At 43.2% G+C, this 26,465-nt stretch overlaps 1 protein-coding gene across 5 annotated transcripts in view; it reads left to right on the forward strand.

Annotated features, from left to right (window-relative positions):
- Window positions 1–26,465, forward strand: part of LOC111243309 (fat-like cadherin-related tumor suppressor homolog) — a 420,575-nt gene that overhangs the window by 268,042 nt on the left and 126,068 nt on the right. The window contains exon 7 of one of the 5 annotated variants that reach the window (XM_086978171.1): window positions 5,175–5,383. The exons of the other annotated variants lie outside the window; for them this stretch is intronic. The gene's annotated coding sequence lies outside the window, so the exon portion shown is untranslated. The remainder of the gene's footprint in view (window positions 1–5,174; window positions 5,384–26,465) is intronic. 5 annotated transcript variants of the gene reach the window in all.

The raw sequence follows: 26,465 nt of genomic DNA on the forward strand, positions 1-26,465 counted from the left end.
CGATGGAAAAGAGAGTCCAGTCTCATCTCCTTTAGCTCCTGGGCGCACGCGCACGCAGGCTGGCCTCTTGCTGGATGAAGAATATATTCGTTAAGTGGGTACCAAGCCGACATTAACAACGGTTTCGTCAAAGCACCGAATACGTCTAAAGTTGCCTGAACCAGATTCCGTCCGCACGCCCCCTACAGGACCACTGACCGATTAAAACGGCAAAATGCTATAGCAGAATGTCGGAACGACCCTCCTGGACTTCTGCGAAAGTCATATGTTAACGGAGCGCTGTTCGAACCTGCTGCCTAAGTGGTTTCTTGTATGTCATGCAACATAACTGGATATTCAATGGCCCGTTCCTTTAGCAGGCGAGCACGAAAACGGACCACAACGGGATGAGCAACTACATTGAATGAAAATGATAATATCAAATTATACGCATCGGACGGACTAACTATATGAATCAATCAAGAAATGTCAAAAGATTGAGTGAATGTATTCCTGCTAGCAAATTACTTATCTATGCTGGGAAAAGTAACATTTCGACGTGTCCTCAAAAGGTACGACCATTAAAACTTTTGAGCATCATGACAACTATAAGGGTGACCCACGAATATTTAAAAAATGTATTTAATCCATTGATGTAAGTGTGACTAGGAGAGGCTGAATGACCGGGCAGGACTGTCAACTTTAGTCGGTGGTCTGTAAGTCCATAACGGCAAGTTTGTAGCATGTACTAGGAAGTTCCGCATTGGGTCGGTCCGCCATCCACATTCATCGCGTTAGACACTCGGCGCAAATGTCGGAGCACTTGTCCCGTGCTTATTCGGCTGCTATTTCTGGTACCGCTCCGAAGTATGTTACTGCAAATAATCCGAAGCGCCTTCCGAGAGCCAATACGGGGACGACTACTAATAAAAAGGAGTTCTCAGCCAGGGCTTCCGCCGAGTTTGCGTTCAAGTTTCGTGGCTCCTCCTTCCAACTACGTCCCCAGTTCTTTTCTACCTTATGGATCGGTACGCTAGCGTAGATATACCTCGTACTGTAGCAATGTTCGGCGATCGCGCCTTCACTCTTGTTTTTTTCCGCCAGTCTTCGCTTAATTCCGTTTCACGCTGAAGGCTTCTTGTCTGCTGCTGGGAGTTTAGCCAGCACGAAGCTGGCGAGTTATACTGACTACAGCTAGCAGGCCGACCTAGCCAATATATCGCCGTAGTAAATATTTGACACGCCTGTCGTTTCGTCTGTAACAAGAAGCTTCCATGTTGTCAAGAGCCAGCTGTGTCCTTTGGCTGGCTAGCTTGGCTTGCTCACCGGCTGAGTTTCCTAGTCCCTTACTTGGCTACGTGACATAATCGAATTTCGTAGCCACTTATCTTCTCCTATGGACGACCGTCTACAGGCGGGCCATTGAAGATCCCTAGTCGTCATCGCCGTCGTCGCTCTTTGCCAAGAGAAACCAACAGGAAAGGTAAGCCCTAGCAGACGAGAAAAAGAACTGAAGGAAATCGATCGCAAACCGCAGAGGCCATTACGGCGCCTCGTTCCCGCCAATTTAAGATCGGCAACAGAGATCATTGCTCGTCATATACATTGCATCAACTAGCTATTAGATACGTTTAGATAGATCTCCGTTGGCGCTGCCCTAACAAGACTGCAGAAGCTGCTCATCGGCTAGTCGCGATACATAAAGTCTTAGCACGAAAACGACTAGCGCTATGTAGGTAAAACCAGTGAGACCGGAGTGCGGGATCTTTAGGCAAGTTTCACATGTGGATTGAATCTCTACTTGTAACAAAGTTTATGCTTCAGGTCGATGCCTCTCCCCTACGTCCCTCACTATATCCAAATTAGTCCCGCACGGCTTCTGGCCACTGAGTGAACAAGCGAACTATCTCATTTATCACAAGCAGCCAACTAGCAGCTACTGCTGCGATATGAAGCTTATCTTCTCCTGTTACCTCCCGGTTCGGCAGTAGTTGTAGCTCACTTGATTTTAAGCACCGGCTACTTTTTGTGAACTGCAGACTGTTGCTATATTATTCTATCCTGTATCCCAGGGCCATTGAAGCACGAGCCATGAGTCACTCGCCAGGCGCACAAAAGGAGACTGCGAGCCACAGGAACTTCTTTTTCGTCAATAAGCTACTACAAAAGTCAGGCCCGCCAGTAGTTCTGTCTGATGTAAAAAGCTGATATAGACGAATAATAAGACCTCCTGGTATTACGTCCTCTGTAAAGCAGCGCTAAGCTGGCTAACCGGTTTGCCATTACGGCTCGAAGGATCTCGTTTTTTCGTGATTGTGATCATGGACAAAACATAAAATACTTCCCATGCTGTTACAATAAGCAAAACCACGAGCAGGCAAAGCAACATAACGGCCTCGTCTCTCCATCCACACGAAGCATCTCTCACACAAAGTAGAAAGAAACGACGACAATAAAAGTCACTTAGTTAGAAACTCCAATTATTGTGACTCTAATAATTGCACGACGTCAAGAAAACTGCATACGAAATCGTAGCTACCGCCATCGACGCCTGTACTGCTGCTGCTGCCGCCTACCACCTGACACCGCTTTATCATTGCGGTAGATTTGAGGCAATTGCGAAGTCGTGACGGCAGTTTTCTTCCGGTTCTCCCGCTTCGGGAGGGGCTTTACGCTGCTCAGGATGATAACTGACAAGTAGAAAAGGGTTTTCGTTCAGTAATAGTGCATAATGCGCAAGAAAAGGATACCAATCCCCGAAACCTACGGGGCTAATTTTTAATTGGCTCACAAAAGGAACGACAGCTGCTGCTCAAGCTAATCGCAATGATGGCTCCCACACTGCGCATTTAGGGCTTATGGCTTAATAAAAAAAAAAATAGACTCATTATGGGTCCTACTATGAGTTGTTATTAGCAATTGATTCCCAAAAAAAGAGACTGGCCTTAAAATATTTATTTAATTTACTTAATATTCTAAGTGGCCCTAGGAGCAACATATATGATAAAACTAGATGCTAATTTTAACAAGAACTTAAATGTCCACAGATGAGATATAGCATAAATGATACAAGAGCAATTTTGCGAGCCAACATCCCAGTTTATTTGGAGGAGTGGCTCTATAGGTGAAAAACACAATTGTATTACACATATACACAATATACATATCTATAACAAACAGTTACAAATTACAAGTGCTTTAAACTCGTTCACAGCAAGGCTTTTGAATTTCGAGCTATTTCTAATAGATAGCGTCTACGAAGCTTTAAAAACAAACTTGGAGTTTACTGCTGATAGATTTTGGTGCACCCGCGCTAATCTTGACATTGTTCAGATCACGCAAAAAATCAGCTTATGCAGAAGGTGGCACAAGGACAAATGATGAGCTTACAAGATCGTATAAGATCGATAGATACAGACACAAGCTAGTAAACTTCAGCATTGTAATATCTCGAAGCTAACAATCCATAGTAACAATCGGCAGGAAATAGCCGATCACGAAAATGCCATATAGGAAGAAATTTGCTTCGCTAATTTCGGACGCTCTTGTAAAGCAACCGATTGCAGCGATACCATACAGATACTGATAATCAAATGTAAAATGGCAAAATCACAACGGAATTACCAATGGATCGACTTCGACTACGTACACCAATGAAGGCTGAGATTTCCACAGCCAGTCGGAAATCGATAGCAACAGCGAGCAGCTGGTTTCAGTTACGAGGCCGAGTATCTGGGCATCAAAGTCTCACGCAAGAAATATAGACTACACGGGAACAGAATGGACTAAACCATACGTAGGACAAAAGATTTATAGGCAAAAAATATAAGCACATGGTTTAAAACCAGCCTACCGCGTAATAACTACAGACTTAAGAGAGAACCCTGCGATTAACATCATATTTCAATAGAGACTGCTACAAGCAAACCAAGGTAGACAGTTCTGCCTTTCAACAACTACCTCTAAAAGCCAGAAACTCGCTTGGCTTTAAAAAGGCTCAGGCCAGATAAGAAGTTGTACTCTGTCTGCAATCACAGCTTCAAGGAACTCTATAGAAGCGTGAAATCCAGTAGTTATTTTTTCTAGCTCTTCAGCTGCTTTTGATTCGTCGGTGTCGAGGGGGCAATCTTTAGTCATATTTAGAGAAATCGAAATCTGTGGAGCAGTTGCACCAGATATTAAATTACGTATCAGTAAAAAAAAAAAACCGATTTCTCTAGATAAACACTATCACATTAAAAATACGTTCGATCAAGTACGATGTGCGCTAGAAATGTACCGATAGCATTCAGCTCGCTCACAAACTAACAGATATACGAAACGTAAGCTATGCCGAGGGTACGTATATTAGACGAAGATTTCAGATACAGATAGACAAAAAAAGTAATATGAATAACATCGATCACAGTATTCTGACAAGGGCAACAAAAAAAAAACTCGATAAATAACGTTCGATCATCAGACAGGCAACTGGCAGAAAGACTTAATACTAGACAATATAAAAGGTCTGCCAATGAACACATGTGGGTGGCGCGCGATTAAGAATACGCCTACAGTGTAACCGTGTGATCTAGCAGCAGCATGTGAACGTTTCAAAACCCAAATTATAGGCAGCATTAGCGCTTGCGGCCAATAACAATGGCCAAAACGATTTCTAGTTACATCATTTGTTACACTGATTGTTGAATCCAGAGGAGCAGCTGCAACATGAAAGTGACGCCGGCCTATTCGAAGACCCACAGCAAAGGTAGAGCGGAAATAGCACACTTAAATAACGTATATGCTGTAAATGCTCTCGATGAACTCCCAGATCGGTTGCCATTCTCAATGTTTCAATACCCAATGTCTATGTGTCATATCCAGTAGCACATCACAAAAATACATCTGAGAGACCAAGCACGTGCGGAAGACTATAGACCTCTGCGCTTACCGGTCTCCGCAAATGTACAGTTCCCAACGAGATTAGGTAATTGTCAAATCACATTATCCTGATTCGCCAATAAATGATTCATGACACCACTTTCCACTGAACAGCTAAATATAATAGCGCTAAATATAAATAAAATAATATCGAGCCGAATGTTTCACAACTTAAGCAATATTATAGCGTCCACAGAAACCTCATTATTATCGTGCATATAGAAACTCTAAATAGGGGCTAACAAGAATAGGGACTTTACACCTGATCACTTCAGATACCACCCAATGTGATCATCAATCAACAACGCATTGATTTTAGAAAAGACGCCACGAAGTCCTACACAACGTATTACAATGGACAGCAGCAAGGGAGTGTGTTGCGGATTCCGACTACGGAGTAGACATATGGACGCGTTTTTATACGAGGCAAAGCCCTAACGGATTGAGCGTTCTTCAGTAAATAAATCGTTCAGAGGCAGCGTCGGTAAGCACTACACTTTTCTTATTTCTTTCGAAAGGACCAGACAGCTTTATCTACTGATATGTACTAGATATTGCTGAGCGGAAATGCAAACTCCGTCTCTGTTTATACGTTTTATTATTCTGACGTGAGCAGTCCGTATAACATTAATGGTCCCCTAGAATATTGCTTCCGGCAATCTCAAAATATGATAATTTTGTTCTGCTTTTTGGAATCAGGCTACCCGACGAACCTAAATATAAGCAGGGGTTGCGTCGAGCACCCTCGTGCTAAAGATGGCCCTCGTTAGTGTTTCGCGCAAACAAATCCATAGACCGTTTTCGTATTTTCGCCCTCGGCTTTAGTTTATTATGGCGTAATCCATAGTCCTGGAACTCTATCTTGTCTTGCTCCGCAAAACATTTCGGGGTCAACCAGACCGAAAACGTCATGCTTACATACACGTAGTGATCGGGTCTTGTGTCACTAAGGGCGTGATTTTTATAACAAGCCTTTATTTGTTTATTTTAAGAGCTGCTACAACTTTTAGTGACTTTAAACTTTTGAATTTTGGCTAGAGTACCACGTTTAAGAACAGAAATAAGTTATCCTTATTATAGGAGTCATCTATGCGTTGTCATGCATGTATAGAGATTACTGAGTACGTTTTCGATGTATATACGTTTTCAAGTATTCTTTACACATTTGTTTATTAGTCTGTGAATATGTATGAACGATATATAGCTCCGTTTTTTTGTAATACGGTACATTAGTAAATTTATCATGGGCAGAAATCCGGACCAGCGTCCTTGAACCGGTCGATTAGCCGACATGCAGTGTCGCCTGCAAAGGTACTACGAGATATATCTAATAATATGATAATTCATCGTCTATGGTCTAGACATTAAAGAAAGTACTCAACGATTCAGGCTAATTAACATACTGTGGTTATTGTCATTTCCACGAACGATGGAGTCCATTCATACTTCGTCCTGAAGGACAAATATTTCACGCAGGTATGTTCATGGATCGACCCCGATTTTCACAAAAAAAGACACAGCGACCTTTTGAAAACATACTGTCTGAATAGAACTTTGTTTAATGGCATTAGTTGTAGATGTGTGCATGTAATAACTATATTTCGGGACGAATCTTTTCCGCACTTTGTCATTTCAGCAATAATGCTTCACTGAAATACATTGCGATCGATCGCACTTATTATTGAACATGACAATCCGAAAGCGAGTGAAGAGCATATGGTGGCGCTAGTTACGCACCAGCCATCTTTGTCTTGCTTCTTAGTTGCTGCGGGCTTTTTTCTCCAACGAGTTGGAATATAGCTGTTTAGACAGACGGGGCACCCCGAAGGGAAAACTTGTCTATGACAGGTACGTCCTTTAGGGACAAGCTTCTTCCCGACGTGGCCTACTTGTCCCTTAATCCCTAGCGGCCCTGGAAACGTCGCACGCAAATCATGCGTGTACTCGCTCGTGAAAATTCTACTCTAGTCGGATGAGTGGCTTTCCTTGCTAGGAGAATGTGTGTCTCCATGTCCTAGTGTCCGCCTCTCCCGTATAGCTCTACGTTAAATAACCGACGCTCAGCCTGGGTCAGCTGGTGAGTGAGTGCGCATCTGAGGCACGACCTGCTGTTTTAAGCTTAAAGTCAGAAGAGCAATGAACACGGCCAAGAGGAGCGGAAGGACGACCAGAAGAGATCTAGCTTGAGTGGATCCTTCACTGCTGTTCCTACGGCCTAACGACGCTCTACTACAGCTCCTTCCCACCAGGGTTGTCACTCCCACTATTTAGCTATTTAGAGAGCTATGGTGGGAGTATGGGAACAGGAAAAGCGGTAGAAGTGCTCATGGATGTAGGAGCAGAAGTGGTAGCCGCAGAACGGACTACTTTAAGGATGTAGGCGTATTGGTTGTGTACTTCTGTAAGCCGGATAACCGCGACTACGTCAGACAGATAAGAGAAACTGCATAGCGTGCAAAAGAAGGAGAGACAGCCAAATGATGAAAGAACGAAGAAGCCTAAGTTTCTACTAGCTGCTACACTGCTGTATATGAAAGCAAATCAAGCCAGTAAGCAAAGCTATAGTACTCTGATCTGCCAGTCTGAGGCGTTGGATAAAATGAGATGGCTAAATACGTGGACAAAAAACCTGCAGCGATCTGACAAAATACTTTGTCCCGGGAAAACTCGTAGACAAGGAATGAAAAATTTCTAAGAAACTAACTTGATATGCTTGGTGGATCGTTTCGTAAAATAAAATTATGATTGCCACATAGCGTAAACACGAAACAGAGTGATAGCTCAATAATAGATTATTTCAAAGAGAAATATGATTCTGATTGTGTATTCCAGTGATTGTGTAACGGAGTGATCTGAGAGGATGGCAATTCTGCATGCTAACGTTCAGTTTATCGTAGCCGTGCAGTTCTTCGAACGTACTATAATGATGTAATTAGCCGATGTAGATTAGCTTCAACTTCAGATAGTAGTGCGATTTACTATTAGCGGCTACAGGCGATCCTCTGCCGCCGTCGACATAACCAGAATGAAAATAAACTCCAGTGGATTTAGGAATGATAATATGTATTACCTTGTCATCTGTAGAACTTGCATTTTAAGGTAATACCATCAGCTGCATGATCACTATCAACGTCATTATCATTAATGCTAAAAAAAAAATACAAACCTAACTATAAAAACTCCCATACGCACGTTCAGCTTTGCGCTATTGCCTTAGGGTGATTACCTTACGCGGTGACTTTCAGCCTAGGCATTACCCAAGTACGAGCGGGATACATGAGTAGATGTATGAGTGGGTTCCACTTTTGCCGATTCGACAAAACGAAGGCGGGGGCTTTCGCCAGGGGTAGTTTGCTTGATGGGGTTCGGCCGTCCTGTATAATGATGCATTCCTAAGCCACACGTGTAGACATGAATACCGGTGGCAGGTACTGTGGCCAGCCATAGAAACGACTGCGCCTGACCGCGAGCAATTCAGCCTTTCATGCTAGGCACGTCATATATATATATATATATATGTGTTTTCGTGCGACTGTCAGTGCGCCGTGCAACCAAAGCTCGCAGTTCATATTCGCTCATGAACGCCCGTTGGCGTCTTCAACAGACCGCGTGCTGCTATCAAATAAAAACGGCCCGGTAATGCTTACATACAAATCGGACGCCCGCCCGCTAATGTACGAATGTGGTGTGGTGTTATGCTTGGTCGTCGTCGTTGTTGCTGTTGTTCGTACTGTCCTGTTGCTTCTGCTGCAGATGATTCGGATACCGTTACTACTGAGTTGCGTACTGGCCCGTTTACTAAACTTGGGCATGCTGCACGATGATGACTCAGGGGTAGAACGCAAACGTCTGGATATCAGTTGTAACAATAGCAGATAGAGAACAGCCGAAACCTTTGCACGGCTTCGGGCGTGCAGCACGCAAGCAAATAAGTTGGATTATGCAGATGGTAAGCATTCTATTTCGGCAGATGGACACGTTGAGACTTTCTGTTTTCTTCCTTCTGTAAGCAAATCACACTGTATTAAATCTGTGCGTCTGATAGATGCTAACAAAAGCCGACATCAGCGTTCAGAAGGTAAGCTATTCTGCTTAACTCGGAATTGCAAATGTAATGAGAATTATTGCCCGGTGCGTTGGCTTGAGCGGTACATTTCAGCATCTTTTTTCAAATCATCCACTTATATTCAATGTAATCTTGTACGTTCGATGTGCATAGCATTCGGAACCTTCTGGCCGCTTCTGTTCGTCTATATGCTTTTCGTAGATCGTAAAAGGTACAATACAATTTAAATAAGAACCTAAACATGGATTTCCTAGGTTAAAAGTAGGGTATTTTTGATACCTGCTTCGCAGAGATAAAATTAGGTTTGAGGCACTTGGAGGGATCTATGCCATATAATGGCGGAACCTTATACGTAATAGAGCTGCTAAACGTTGCTTCCGAATATTGAAGGTCATGGTTTGACCTTCAAAGAGGATGCAGCCTCCTGTCAACAATCACCCAAGTTCGATCGGAATTATTTCGAGATGATGTTGAAGGTAGACCTGGGTCGAAAGATTCACGGAAAGGCACGGCCCAAATTTAAGAAAGATCTCTCAAAAAAGCTTACAAAAAGAAGTATATGCATACAATATCTGTATATATGCTATAATATATACTTCAACATAGTCATTTGGTTCACTCAGCAAATTACATTTCCCTCTATGCGTTACATGTATACAAACATGTGTATGGGTCATGCATCGCTTATGTGATGGCTATTGTTGTGTATGGCCATATTGAATAATTTAGGACTCTTTTTTTTTGGTTTTACGCTTCCCAGGAGCAGCGAGTGGCGCAAAAAAAGTCGCAGTTCAGCCGGAAAGCCGTATTTTTTTGTGTTGTATAATTACCGTTATGTTATTATTACTATTGCTGGTAGCGTACTAAAGTCAAGTAGGCAGGACTATGATGAGTACGGGGCAAGGTAACTAGAAACTTTGGTGATGTAAGGCTTGGGTAATAATTATCGAGTCGATTTATCGTTCTAAGTTTTGATAGCAGCAACCTGTCTGGTCTGCCTCAAATTAGTCTATATATTGTATCATAATTAGCTAATATAATTGGTGATTACGAAACTCGGTTGAAGTCGTTGTGGCCAAACATGCCAACAACTAGGTGAGACACCGTCCGAAAAAAAGAACCCGTGGCGTTTTTACGACATCTTAATATTCCTTGTATATTTCGTATAAATATCGTCTTGTCTTTTGTGGTCCATATCGCCATTATTATCGACTATCGAGGTTTGTGCTAGCCACAGGCGTATATGCGAGGAAGATATAAGTGAATCCCGTAATTCACGAGTTGTTTAGTTCATAAGTATGGCCATCAAGAAATAGTTTCAAATACAATACTATAAAGATGTTCAATAGAACTAACCTTGTATCACTTTTACATGATTTCCAGATATTATACCGATATTACATACACAAGTATATCTTTACTGCTATGCACGTCAGCTGTGAAACATTTTACTCTCTCGTTGAACGTTACTAGAAATGGGGTTAGACACAGGCACGAAACGAGTTTGAGAGCTTAATGAGCTAACCCTAATTTGACTTTTCATGGCACGTAGTGATTAAGGCATTGGTAGGATAACATCAAGATGGATAATGTGCCTTCTACTCTCTAACTTTTGGTGCAAGAGGACAGAAAGGACGTCAAGACTTCTCCGTCTTCATCCATCCCTTCGGGTCACAGTTCTGTTTCATTTTCGTGGGGTACAACAGTCTTCATAAGTATATCTTGAGCGTCAAATGCGTGTCTATTTAGGCGGATGCCGGATTTAAAACAAATTCATTGAGTTAATGCACGAGCCCGTCCGGTGCTGTTCATGGATCTGCGTCTCTATACTTGCCTATTTCAGAGCTATGTCATACACTTATATGTATGCCCGTACGTATGGTTAAAAAAAGATGGTCGTATTTTCGTATATCGGCCATCCAGCCAGCTGCTTAACTGAAAGACCTGGCCAAGTGATCGAAAAATAACGTTTTAATAAGGATATACATTTTTTTTTTATTGTGATACCTGCTAATATAAAACAAATCTATTCAAACATGGACTTTAGAAAAATCGATAAATCATTGCAGGAATTGTTCTCAACGATAAACAGGCAATGTTGCGGAATAGACAAAGCCAAATACTGATTGGCACACGAGTAGACGTTCATGTACATTGTTTGTGCAACAATTTCTTCTATTTCGTAAACTGATGATGTAATAGTAAAAATTTGACTTCATGCTCTCGAGGTATATCTCCAAATAGTCTCCAAGCGTTTGCAACCTAGGCACTTGTGATGAGGTTGTAGCGTCAAAAGGATTATGTGGCGATGCTAAATACCTCTATAGAATTTGCTATAGGCAACAAGTTTTGGTGTTTGCTTAAGTAAAGATGAGCGTGCTTACATCTATCCGTAACAGCTAACACACTATCTCTGTCTACAGTAATGCTGCCAAAGCCCTTACGGAATCACCTTGTGATCACGCTCATCCAGAATGATTCAGGCATACCTTTAGCAGTATGAATTGGGCGAGCATGGACAGCACCCGGCCAGTTCGTGCGTGAACGCGAAAAGACTAGCTATAAACATTTGTGTTCTACTACGAAGTCCTAGTTTGCAATAATCCTGGGAGCTGGTTAGGAGTAAAAACCAAAGGGGGAACATCACAGGCGTCTTTTTTACCCTCGATTAAGTGACAAACAGCAGACATACAACAGACTGTTATCGCATGGATGGTGTTGTTGTTTAAGCGACACATTTCAGTTGTTTTTGCCCTTGTCTTTCCATGTTCCCGCCGGTTCATTGGTTTGTCTATACACTGCAAGTGAACTCTCGAGTAAGAGCGGTGTCACACATTTGCCCTGGGGGTTGGCGACGGTTAGAGGATCCGTGTCTTCCTGCACTAGCGCGGGCCGAACCCTCCGGTGCGGGATCCCATCTCACTCATAGTGCGCCTATCGAGCCCTGAAATGTGAAATGACCTACCACAGGCAAGACACGGCGACACGGTTCGTGCGCAACATCCGCAAAGCTAGTGGGATGATCCCGGAGACTCGGACTTCACATACCTCCACGTCGGCGCGGCGCGCGGTTTAATGGCAAAGGCAACGCCGGCGGCTACCGTTCCAGCGGAATGCCACTGGATAACTTAGTTCGTCGTACATTGCCCACCTCCTCCATTTTTATTTTCGACCGTTGATCCTTGCCTCCTGTACAGTCAGCAGCGGCGAAAGCGACACTGGCTGTGACAGGCTATCAGCGGTTCCGTATGGGCACTTGAATCCCTTATCGCGACCGCTACCAAATAATGCATGGAAATACCCGGGCTCATCGGTTCTGAACTGGAAGTCAGTTCCAGGAGCGCGCTTTGCCTCACTATACATCAGGGGTGTGAAAATCCCAATACTGTAAGAAATACTATGACAGTTAGGGAAGTTAGAGGAGCAGCAAAAGCAACAGAAAAAGGCTTAGGGCCAGAAGAAGCGCTACTACAGGCGAGCTGCTAACCATCGGTCGCGCGCACAGTCAGTCCTTTGGGACCGGCCGCTGAAAAAGACGCACTTATCGTTACCGGTATCATCGCCTGGAATATGCCTATCATACATATCGCCTAGCATATCGCTTATGAGCTAGTAGCTTCAGTGGCAGTGGTTGTGCGGGCCATCTGGGAAGTAAAAATGTGGGACGTCACTGCGAAAGTTAAGTGTTGATGTTGCTGTTCTTGCTGTTTTGGCTGCTATTCCTGCTGCTGGGGTCGAAGCTTCATAGAAAAGGCGGCCGTAATTTTTGTACAGATGATAAGACCCCGAGGGCTTTACACGATCGCGCAGGTCCGCATCGGGACGAACTTAAAAGAATAGCCGAAAGAGATCGGAGGTTGTTGACGGTCAGAAACAAGAGCACGCCCCTTGTGTGTATTACGTAAAGAACATGTGCTTAGTTGTTTGTATTTCTTCGTTTAATTCCTGATACAACTATTGCGATTGCGATTTCTATCGCCACCTCAAGTATCTGCACCACCTCAGAATGGAGAACTCAGCTTTTATTTTACTTCTGCGTCAGACTTACGCATACAGCAAAAAAACATCGTACAAATGCTTCGCCAAACCGAAGCTACTGTTAGTAGCGCGCTTAAATCACCTCACCTATCCGCCGGCTGTAGCGCAGTATCTAAATATAGGTGAAGTCACCTGAAATTATTGACGTCGAGTTGGGCCCTCGCGCTATTTTTGCTTAGGTGAGAGAAGAGGCTTTGAGCAACCGGCCGGACGTATGAAAGTACGACGCCCAGGGGTGACCGGATGTGCCAGCGTTAATAATTTGTCGGCTGGTGGTATGTGTCAACCTAAGAGAGTGAAGTTAAAGCCAAACTTGCCTCAGTGCGCTCACACCTCTGAAGTTGCGAGAATTGGGCACTACGGATTATATACTTAGTTGCTGTACATGAAGTTTTTTTTAGAAGCAGACTTTTTTTTTTATAGTAGTGTTCACACGAGAAACCGTGGATAAGAGCACTACTGAGGTTGATCGATATTAGAAGTTTGCAGGCTTTAAAGGCAAACGATCGGGAGAATATTATCGAAAGTTGGGAAGGCATATAAACAGGTACACAGAAGTAAAATAAGTTATCGTCTACCAGACAATCGAGATGTAGTAACGCAATGCATACGCTTTCGTAACAGGTCTCCAGCTATGGCCTTCCAAGTAATGCGTAGCGTGATTTTGTATCATACATATATACACATATTTACACACACGCAGACCATTTTCTTTAGAGTTACACTGCAATACAATATAATTTATTATAGTATACAACTAAACTTATAGGCACTAGCCTTTTCCTCGTTAGACAAGAACCATCACAAACTGTTCTTCAATAGTTTGCGCATAAACTCGCTTTTGGACACACCATAATAATAATAATAATAATAATAATAATGGCAATACTAGATGGTCGAACAGGCCAGACAGTAATTCAATCTTTGAGCTTTTCGAGGTGCTGTTGGTGAAATAAAGAACGCGGCCCCATAGAACGTCCCACTCGCCTTCCTTCTGTCTGCTGTGAGGCTTTTCAGTACTTCCTACTTGGCCAGTGCTTTTTTGGGGCCCGTTGTAGAAGCTTTCTGGATCTTATTTAGCAATCCCTATCCAAACCGAAACGAGCGGAAATAGGAGAATGGGTGGAGAGTCAGCCGAGCCTCCCGAGGTATAAGCATATAGAGGAGCAAGGCAGTAAGGAATAGACAGAACGGCAGTGACCGCGTGCGTTATCTTCAACGGCGAACGTTTCCGGCGAGCGCTTCCGCGGCTGCTGTTGCTATCGCTACCGTGCGGGGATAGGTTTCGCGCCGCGTCGCCGGTCTAGGTTACTCTATGCATCATGATGTGGGCGATTGGAGTGGTTTTGATGCGCCCGAATTGCAGTGGCAATGGCAACTGAATGCCCCAACCAGGCAACGATTCTATACGATACCAATAAAATAATCATACGACATAACGTTTCTGGGCTGAGTTCTTTCGTTTTTCGGGAGCAACGGCCGTATCCATTCGTCCGCATCCTGCTAGATGTTACTGCACAGTTTCTACCCCTATTACATACTACTCCTGCGAGTACTGCAATGTGGGGAGATTCGTATAAGAGCTACTATCGCAGTACAAACACAAAGCGGCGACCTCACTCAAGGAGCGGATCTATGAAGCGGCCTGATAAGCGTAGATATTTCGTGCCCTATGAAGGGATGGACTTGAGTAATGTTTTTGTAGGGCAACGCTTCGAGCGAGCGCGTGTATCGCAGTTTTTTTCATTTTTTCGGAGAGTCGGGGCTGTGAATAGACGAACTTCATATAATAACGAAAGCGCCATGGTATTGGCCAGAAAGTAATGAAAACAGTGAAATACATATACACGGAAAAAACAAATTAGTTATGTAATAGCGTTCCGGCAACTATGTATATCTTTTGTGGCAATGATAATTTCCGGAATCAAACATTCCAATGATGCTGATCATCTCATGTATACCAATATATAGGGCGATTAGAAACGATTAACAAAAACATACTGACCAGGCCCAAGGGTCGTAATGCACTGTCGCTGTTAATGTTACCTGCATGTATGTATTATATCCAATGAAGATGCATATACAAAGGGAACAATGTTTAAACCCAAGAAGCAATCCAAGTCTATGCAACATTAATGTGTGTCATATTCATGAACAGAGCTAATTCGTTTCAGTATCTATACGCTATAGTAAACAGAAATCCAAACACCGTAGCTGATATTTCTACCTCTTATGGTCACCGTGTGACCCACCAGCGTCACGACAGCCGCCTAGCGAACAAACAAATAGTATAGTCTTACGGATAAGAGTAGTTGCATCACCGTCGTGTCTGTTCGTGTGCGTTGCCCTAACATTGCACCCTGCCCCTGTGGTCATGCTACATCTCGACACAGATGCAACAGCGGCTGTGATTGGTGTTGTTGCAACTATAGTGGCGGCGACATCCAATATTAGTCGGTTGACTCCATGTTTAGGTCATATGCTCATACGCTACCTGCGATTTGTTGGCTCTCGGATCGTAGCATCCCAGCTACCACTTGGGTCCGTCCGCCGCTATACTTCCGAGGGGTGAAGCAAGCGGCCACTCTCTAGCGGTGTCTATTGGCAAAATCGTGGCTGCAACTATCGATTCCTACCAAGGACATGGGTAATTTTATGCCTTTTTCGTATGACACTGCTTGAAATTTTGAAGGATTACCGTCCGATTGAACTGATTCGAGTACTGGACGTAAGGTTTATTGATGTCCGCAAGCGAATGCGCAGAATGGTGACGTTTACATAATTGACAAATATATACCAACAACAGTTTAAAAATTCGGATTGAATTTGCCTGTCTGTTGTGAAGCCACGGATTGTATCTCTGGCGGGAAAGCCTTCACAAGTAAATTAGATAAGCTTATTGGAGCCTATCCATTCATGTCTGCCTTGCGGGACTGGTAGCTAATGGTACACATATTGGTGGCGGATGCTGGCCGAACATATAACTCATATGATCTTCTGGCTCTCGTTTGTTTTTATACTCTTATCCAATCTGACTATTGAAGTTAGCGTCCATCGTCATGCCGTAGACGCGAACCTTGAGTTGCTGGACGTCCGGATAGTCCGGGCTCCAAAAAGTCTCTTTTCCAAATAAGAGAACTCTCAGCAAATCCCTGCAAGGATATTTAGCTGCCCTCCCATATACACCAATTTGTCGTTCTATGCAACGTGCAAATAACCCTCACTACTGATGTAGTTACTAAACCACTCGTTGCAGATGATCTAATGGCCTTTTCAGAAAAACTGGGGCTTTTTATTCAGACGCTGGTAATGCATGCCAGGCGCTGGGATCAGAAATGAGCCGATCACCGGCCGCATCGCGTAGCTATGTTTCTGTGTTGGACTGGCACAAATTTTTATTTGTGACAAAGTCATAGGGTACTGGCTAAGGTGCCGCATTGGGCATGGCTGGATCTTACACAGATTCCGCATTTTTAGGGTAACATACAAAACATGCCTAAAAACAAAGACGCACAAACGAATCCAAACAATTATGCATACTTATTATACTTTCTTCATCGAGCAAAGTAATGGCGCCGATGCCGAGTAAAACTATTTAATATTCGGTATAATCCTTAGTTCTTTTATCTGAAACCTTACACCGCTCATATTCCGGACGTTTACTGCTCTATATTCATTGAAGATAGTAATAATCACTTCTGCATAAATCGTGGCTAAAATTATAAGCAAACTACATCGAATCTAGCTTGCGGTGTCCTTCGGGTTCCTCCGATTCTCTGAAAGCGCGCACAACAGAGGACGAAATACCCGTTGATCGTCGTTGTCAAATTGCCTAGACGTCATGCAGTTTGAAGTAGCTCGAAGTGTCGTTTTCTTTCTGTGTTGTCGGGTCATGCTTTTCATTGTTCTATGGTGTTTCTCAAAATATACTAAGTGACAACAGCCCCTCAGAGAAACTGGGACCTTAATAACATCGGTAGAGTCCTACTCGAATAATGCTGAAGTGCAAAGTGAGAGCCGATGCTAGAATAAATTACAGATGAAATAACAACTGTCAAGTATATTTTGTGAAATTTGAACGGCGACAGTCATGAGATCAACTATCAGATGATCACTTATAATAATTAATGCAGCTGTTACAGTGCTGTCATATTATGCCACGGGCAAGTAACACAATATTATCTATTTAGGGCAACGCTTACTAGTAAAAAAAATTTTCTAAAATAACCATAAAGGAGAATGTTCTGTGACGCACTATAAGCTATTATAGTTTTTTTTTTTTTCGCTAGTACTAGTGGGCAGATAAGACACAGGGTGAAAACCACATTGGCTGTAAGTGGGAAGTTACCGGCCAAATAGCAGTAATCATGCAAAAGGCCATTATGTAGCATTTTGGAGCTTGTGCAAATCATATAATACCAGATTATTGTAGAAAAATGACTAGATATGCGCTTCTACTAGATACGATACGATGTGGTGCCTTTTAGCATGATGCATTAAACATAGCACGAGTTAGACGACTAGATTGGGGTCTTCATTGTTGTTTTTAATGAAAGCATCCGAGTAGAGCCGTCGTATCGTGGTACGGTGGATGACAGTTTGAATAAGATCGTTGTCTCCATTTTTACGTATGCCTCCCAGCAGGCAGATTTCGCTTCATTTGTAGGTTCTCTCGTGCGAATCAAGTTATGAGGCGGCCTGCAGCATATGCGCCCATGCCCTAAAGCTATTTGACAAATGGCACGTACACTTATCTAGTTGCTATCGATCGGTGAATCTATAACGTTAAAGTTTGATCCACCGCGGCAGAAATCACGTTACTTGAAAGGTTAAGCCTATAAAACGATGTCATTGGTAGTTATTTACCGGCATGTAGGCGAGCGATACTTCAGGCAATAGCTAGTTATATTCTGGTTGACCATTACATCTATCGATTTATCGTGCTTTTCTTCAGAAGCCATTGAATGTTTACTTCGTGAAGTGACAGTGGTGCTTTTTACAGTGTATCCAGTAATGAGGTAAACTGCTTTTAATTTAGCTAATATGGCCGCTTAGCGATGCTAATGGCCTGTAGTGGTACACAATTTGACTCTTGAGAACTGCTGAGCTTCTGTCAACAATAGTGGTCGATGTTAGCTCGTAACAAATAGTTCTTCTGGCACCCCAACGAGAAGCAAAAACAACATGACAGTTTTTGAAAAAAAGCGATACACACAAAATGGACCGTAATTGTCGTTTTGCATTCAGTTTGAATGAACGTAAACAATAATGCCACGTAGAAAAGGACGTCATTTTAATTATACTAGGTTTTATCATTCTGCTAATTAATGATTACCGTCTACTTCTATAAATCTATCATTACATTGTCGGACTAGATGGTAAACCTTTGAACTGCCGTAAATACGCCACACGAGAATAAATGCACTCCTTTCACTACTGTGCATGTTTCCATATTCCGTCCAGCTGAAGGATCCACATATACATTACTTACTCATATAGTTTCCTCGTTCGAAGCTAAATCATACGCGCCTTCGATGCAGCGGACAGTGGTCATATAACATTGGCTATGTATTTATCGTTTGCCGATCGCCACAGACAGGTCTGAGGGTTAGCAGAATCAGAGCTCCATGTTCGGTTATCGAGATAAGGCGGCGAAGCGGGATCGGTCGTCTTTCGTTGCCCCGTTCCTTGTTCGTTCGGAGAGTTTCTCTTCAGCTTTATTCATGCGGCCCATGCTAGCCTCGATCTTTTTCTCTGGGTGTCGGCTCTTTCTTTTCCATTAATTGAGCGCTTCGTTTGCCAGCGAGGCGTGCTTCTAGCCGGTTTCATCACCACTGCCGTAACCGCCCATCACCGCCATCACCAATGCTGACACTTGTGCTGCAAGGACTGACGAAACACGATGGATGAGGCCAACGGAAGAATAAAGAAAAAGGAATCTTTCAATCGTCTGTGCCGGGTTCGCCGTTATCCGCTGCCATCGTTTCCTTTCAGACTGCCGTCTCTCTATTCATGTCTTCCCGTTCGCTGCGTCGCGATTCTTCATGTCATTCAGTTGGAACAGGACAGTCGTTAATTCTTTTATCGGAGTCCTGCTGCAAGCTGATTGTTAATTAATTTTGCCCCCTTGAGCCTTCCTCCAGTAAGGTCATGACCTTACTCGTTGTTGAGGGCCGCGCCGTCGTTGTACAAACAGACTACAACAGCTACCGACACCGCTACTCCTGATGCTGTGTTATTTATCTTTAAAAAATTCTCTTCTTTTCACCGCGTTCGCGGCCGCTGTCATCGCAAGCACCGCGTTTGAGCCTGCTGCATAAAATAAGGCCAGAAACGAAATGTTCAATACCCTGCTTTTCGATTATTGACATTATTACTATACCTGTTGTGTTTATTGAATGCGTCTATGCACGGGCCATGACGCTTTCATTCTGCACTTTTGAAATCGTGCATGCTTTTAGTATGACGCCGTCATGGGTGTGGTTGTTGTGGCTGTGACTGCTGCTTCAGTTGTTAATATGTTAATTGTTGTTGTTAATCTCCGTCGTTTCGCAATTGATAATTATCGTGACGACGCTAGTGATGTTTGAATGGCATACTTGACGTCTTCGGACTGTTTCGTAGCTAACCCATACATTAATACGCAGAATGGCTTATTTGAAGGAATATAACAGTGAATACCTCAGTAGAGATCAGCATTATGATTATTTCTTGTTTATTTGTACGTCATTATTTATTGTCTTTTTGTTTATATCACAATTGTATTGGTCGTTGTCGTATATTGGGTTAGTGTGTGGTTCGTGTTTGTCTGATTGCTAAATTTTTTCCCTCTTTACCGCAGGCACCAGGGAAACATTCTTTCCTGCACACCTATATTAGTATTTATATGTCGATGTAAATTACGAGGCAACGAGTGAGCCGTTATCGTCATTATTTACTTAATCTTGTTACGCTTCAAGTTCGATGTTCTTTCGGTCTCTGTCTTCGGCATAGCGTGTTCCTTAGAATAGGCTTGCCTTAGCTGTGGAAACCCGAGGCGACACGAGTTACTAGATTCTGCCACGACGTGAGTGGGTGACGTAACCTGAGCTAAGGTTTAGATTTGATTGGATTCATGACGTTGCACACAGCTGAGGAGATATGTAAGAAAAATATGGAAAAATTCAGATTTTATGTGTATCACTATTACGATGATATATCTGAGAGGTAATGGCAATCGCGTGGGTTTAGAGAATTTGAAATGATCGACGCGCGTAAGCGAGTCTGGATTGTGTGGGTTCAGTGAAAATGCAGTGTCTTTCACATACTCCGAGAGCCAAAAACGATACTATCTTCACGAATCTTTACTTCACACGTCGAATGTTCTCCTACGAATCTTCATATGGACGAACCCTATCGCAGTTCATCCCAGTGTTGCAGACATAGTTTTCGCTACTGCTATCAGCTAGTCGTTCACATTGTAATAGAGTAATAAAGTGAATCGGCTTCCAGGACGACACTGGAAGGCCTACCACTAGGAAAAATTTAAATCTTTAAGTAAAAATGTTTATCGTAGTTTGAATATTAGTCCCAGACGTCGCAATTAGTCGAACGCATTCACTTTCCTATGAAATTTCCTACATGTTATCACAGATAATCTTAAAGGCTGACGAAACGTTTAACGATAGTGGTGTACGTAAATCTCAAAACATTATTTAAGAATAATTTCAAAACGGGTGTCAGGCAGCGACCTAGCGTGTTGTGCATATGTTACTTCTATCGCTTGCTTATGAAGACTGAATCAGAGTAATTCTTTGTTATCATGTTTCTTACAGACAGAGTCTACTTTCGACGACGACGCCTAAGTTAGCAAATGGGCAGGAAGTCAGCACACAACGCTAGTGGTTACTATGAACCTGTAAGCAGTTCATCTTGGATGCTATTTTCGCTTTTCATCATCCTTATAAAACGGAAATTTACGTAAAGATGGAATCTTGTTTAGATGGCCATTCCGAAGGCAATTTAAGTATTTAAATTGATTATGTTAGTGCTAGTTGACTCGCTTGTTCCGAGAAATCTACCCGGTTCAGCTTTGTTCAGCCCAATGCGCTTCGAACGTGAACATCGGAGCGATACCGTCGTACGGCAAGGAATGTTTCTGAGATACCTCTAGGTCGCATGAAGGTATAACTAATTTCTACAATCAGGACCAACTTGGGATCGCTGCTGTTGTTTCGGTATTAGGCATGGTGATAACTTTCTTTTCGCAGCTCGTCGATAGTGACCAACGAGGCTCAGGCGACGACTGCAACGTCACGGAACGAGTTCTGCCGCGTGGCATGCTCGTCAAGCCAAGGCTCTCCGTGTCTACCCGAACCGGTCCTTATTTTAAATGCTCCAGCGGCTGGGAAGTGTATAGAGACGCTTAATTGAGTAAATTAGTGAAGTGAAGCCAATCCACTACTCTTGCATTGCAATACAAGCTAACTGCGTTTTGGATTATTTCAAACGAACAGGACGACATTTTTCGCTGTAATACAACTTATATGTAAATAACTTCAGAATATTGTTACGGCGAAAAATGCAGACCTCTCCAGTTATTGCTGCTCAAAAAATATAAACCTAAGAAAACCTTGTAGGAATTGAAAAATCATCCTTTGCGATTACTTTATATATTTTTTTATTTGCCCTTTTTAGAAGCGGCCTTATTTCAATTTAGGCCAATGCAACTTATTGACACGTGCAACCTAGCAGTAGAAATCAATCGTTCTATTTATGGTTTACGCATGCACACGACTTTAATATACAGGGATTCCTGTCATAAACGCAACGAAAGTTAGCGAGCAGTAATACTGTAAAGAATGAGCGACCGGAGCTACCTCTGCATTAATCTGACCGCTACGGGCAACAGCGCTTATCACATCACAGTCGTGGCCACTGTGATGTACCTTCAAGGAACACGTGGTAACGGATTTTTGTATATAGTCTATGTTGATTGGTTGGTCTAGTTGATTGACACTAATGATTAGATGACCAACGCGTGTGCTAAGGACATATTCTTCGAGAATCTGCGATGAGCGTAAAGATCGCTCTAGGCTTTGGCAAAAAAGGCCCTGAATCGTTCTTGTACACAGACTTATTCAGTCAACTTTCAATATTTCGTTCGTACAAAGCCAAACGTTACTGCCTCATTTCAAACAATGATATAAGTCTACAGCTTTTTATTAAATGATCGATGCATTTGAATATTTCGCTGGTTTAAAACCTAAATATGAATGTATTTATTTGGCACACCTTCGCTCCAGGTCGATTGAAATTTTAGCGTTGATCTCTAATCAAGGATCAGACCGTTTATTGATCGAGCTATAATAGAACATTGCAATGGGACTACCTAACGGTGCTTAATGAGCCGAACGAAACTTCAATGAAGAAATTCTTGCATATATGAATGAGAAGGAGGGGCAAACGACGCGATTATTTACCGGCGATTGTTTGTACTAGTAGAACGTACATATGATATAGATATTCTGATATCGGTAGATACCTGTGCAGATACGAGCTTTGTTCCAACGTAATGTAAACATACCTTCGTCATATGGGTAAATGCTGGCCTGAGAACAGTCCGATAAATTGTACCAAAATTGTTTTAGAATAAAGTCCAACTTAAAATCAGATAACCCTTAGACCTGCTGCTAGACTGCGAACAGTGTTAGGTAACAGGAAAGAGTAACACTCATTATTTCGTTCGGGCGTACAGCTATTCTTCTTTATATAAGGCTTAACGTCAACGAGTGTCTTTAAAAGGAACCAGGGGTTAAATTCTGGGACTCGCTGAAAAGGGAAGCGATGCTAGTGATGACCTTCATGTAGTCTGTCGGCAGCTTTTGTTTCTATCCCAGGTCAGCTCATCTGCAAGCATAACAGCACAGGTATAGGAGAGCCGCCAACTATGTCCACTATGTCAGGGATCAGTCGAAGGTCTAAAAATGCCTTAACGAACTATCTTTCTAACTTGAACGAACGGCGAGACAAAACTGCGTGGCGGCTTCAAGGCGTGCGAACAATCCAGCGACAGCTCTCAACCTAGACCCAGACTTCGACTGGAGATTGACTACGCAGGCCCGAACTTCGGCAATTACCTGGCCGGTTCACTGGTTACTCCAGTCACTCGTCCGTTTCTACACAGCAACATCCGCCAATGTGGGATCGTGTATCCGCGAAGACAGACGATACAACGGTGTAAGAGACACGGACGAGGCAGGACACAGAGGAAAAGTCAGAGGATTTCTTCATTCGTGGCACGAAGAGATTTCCTGACCGTCAACGATCCATCAGATGAACCAACCAAGGAACGGCCTATCTTCTGACCCCCCATGCATAAAACAAAAGAGAGACAGGAGTGGAAATGGAAGAAAACGTGAAGACAAGTGAACGGAGATGTACCAGAGACCAAATAAGGAGTCGGAGTCGATGTAGGCATAGCTTAATTTCGAGGAGAAAGCATTGAAAACGATACCGAGTTGTATGGGTCGATTAGAGAGCTGGCTTGGCTTCACTTCGGAGACAAAGCAGTGCGATGTATGGAGAGCAAAACAGAAGAATAGAAAAAAACGACTCAAATGACAGTGAATGTCTAAAGGACCTTTTTGTCGCTTGTAATGCATATGTATGCGTGTCTGTCGGATACTGATGGGTAACGGTAGCTGCCAGATTTTCATTTTTTGTTGTGTACTTTAATTCTGCGTAAGTTCGTAAATAAGGCAAAATGAAAAATACAGGGTATGCGAGGAAAGATGAGCAACTGTGACGTGGACACGAGGGCTCGAGCGGAAGAAATATCTACTCGTTGGTTGCCGTTCGTCATTCGTCACGTTAACTAAAAATCCTGGCGCGGAAACTTTTTGCATTGAGATGAACAATGCTGGCCTTCGACGCCGAGGTTCTGCCTATCGGGCAACTTGATAGCGATAGAACCGACCACGGACGATACGGAGCTCATGTGACCATTGGTAACATTGTATAAGAGTTAAATAGTTTTAAATGAGAGTAAGTGTAGTGTTGAAAATTTCCGTTAAAACCGAACGCGTGTTGAGACGGCACTAACGCCGTTCTATAGTCCTATTTCTAAATCATTAATGCAGTTCTTCTCATTGGTTGTGTAGACTATGTGGTTACTGGTTGTAAATGCTTTGCCCCTGTCGCTTTTTTATCTCCACGAGAAAAATCAAGCAAAGCCGGTAGCGGGTAGGTGGCGACTGGCCAAAAGACTTCCCGCAGCGGGAGATATCAAATGTGTTCTGATTGTACTTAGCACGTAAAAGCCGCACTAGTTTCGCCGAGTGCCTTTATATGTCTGTGTATATGTTTAATAAAAGAGGCGTAGGGTAGGCGGTGGCGGCGCCGAATATAGATGGGACCTTGCCCCTTTCTTTGCCTCCTTTTTTCTTCAATATAGCATCATAGATCTCTTTGCCTCTGTGGTGTCTCCTACACGCATTGAAGTTATAGCGTAAGCTCAACTTAGCCCCCTTATAGCCGGCAATAGTTTAAGCACTCAGTATTTAGCCTACTTCATTCTTTTTCCTTTTGGCAAAGCATTGACGATGACATTGGGGCTTGCTGTAGAAGCAAGCCGAACGTGGATACGCTAAATAAATTACCACAAACATATTTGACTTATGAAAAAAGTCAGGTTTTATCTTTCTCTTTTTTGTTTCTTTTTATCATAATCGTGCCTTTCGGTTGTTGCTGTTACTTGCAGAGCCCTATAGAAAGGGATTATAATAACCCAAACAATGCCGTTACTATACGACCCCACGTACACCTACACTCAATAACCCATACCATAGTGATAGATTGCGCGGTCAACCATTAAGTACAAGTCGAGGTGTTTTGGCAAATGGGAGCGTTTTGGCTGCACGCGGCATGGGGCATGCAAGTCTTGTGCTTCAATAATGTTTCTACTTTGTGTGTTTTGACGTGACTAGAAAGAAAAGATGAGTGTGACCAAGGCTTACGGTCACAAAGCCCTGTATGGCGACTGCTCAAAAACATCGAACATGAAAATTTGTCTGGCGCTGCTTTTTCCATAGTTATAACTGGCCTTGTATATGTTCATTTCGTACCTGTACCTTGCCTAATGACCAGCGAATGTTATACGCGATTTTCTTTGTTTATTTTAGTCTATGTAATATGGTAGATTTAAGGTAGCGTGTTCATGTACTTTGTCCTCGATGATGCGCGGAAATTGGCTATTACTTTAGGCCCATTTTACAAATGACATCGTAGATGGCTCTCCTGGGCAAACAATAACATGGAACGATTAAATGCTCATCGACAACATTATTACAGATAATATTTTCATTCTAATGTTGGTTCTGCAACGAAAAGGAAGTAATTTGACGCGCGATAAGCAAGGCCTTAATAGATCCACCACGACCAACTATTGCCACCCAAAAAATTCACATTCATAAAATGATTCTCTGTAAAGCAAACACGATCAGGCTGAGGTAGATAGGAAGGGCAGGAAGTGCAGCCTGGTTACGTTTTTATTACGGTAACCCCCACAGCGACTACTTCGCAAGCAACTACAACTCACCGTCGAGGGAGTGAGGGGCGAAACTAACAATCAGAACGAGAATTTCAGCACAGACAGTTTTGTGCATATGCATACTATAAACATTCGAACGGTTACGGTATAGGTTACGCAAAGGCCAATAAGAATGACCCCATTAAACGCCATGGTGTCATGATGGTAACGTTGAAGAAAAAATGAAAAGTAGTAGGTCAGGAATTCGAAGACCGAACGATGACACGAGGACGAAAAATATGGCGACCGTTGGCCGTACCGGCCATAACAAGGGGCTCGCTATCATTTCAGTGGGCAGCAAACTCGCGTGAGAAGAGACAATGGAACCGCGGGACGCATGAGAGAAGAAACGAGCTCAGGTTAGGTTAATGTGTAGTGGCGGTGGTCAGTCAGCCACATTTAGGATTTAACACCGAGTGCGGCCGACGGCCGGCTGGCCGGCCTTTGGGGCTTGCAGCCGAGGTCAGGTTGCTGTGTAGTTTGTTTCCCGTAGCTAGATAATTATGCTGGTACGGGTACCACTGACCAGTGGCTCTAGCAGAAATAAAAAGCTCTGGTAGAAGCTTTACTTGAGAAGGCGGGCTGCTGGTCAAAACCCGTCGGATCGCATCTGCAGCAATAGAAACTGTGACAGCAAAATAAACAGTGACATTGCTGGTGTTAGTAATAACTGAAAGCATACCCTAATAGACAGTGGAGACGCGTGGGTTCCCTGTTCGCGACGGTCAGTGGTCAGTAGTAGTTTCCCGACTCCTGATCGGCGTAATGGCGCGTCTCTCTTTTATCAGAGCGACAAGGACTAAACGATTCCCTAGCGGATCGAAAACAGCGGTTGCAATAGCAGACGGAGGGTTGGACGATCGGAGTGCGGAGCCGCCCAAGCTTACCGCCAGA

Source organism: Varroa destructor, unplaced genomic scaffold, assembly GCF_002443255.2.
Source record: "Varroa destructor unplaced genomic scaffold, Vdes_3.0 BEIS01000001.1, whole genome shotgun sequence".
Taxonomy (NCBI): Eukaryota; Metazoa; Arthropoda; class Arachnida; order Mesostigmata; family Varroidae; genus Varroa; species Varroa destructor.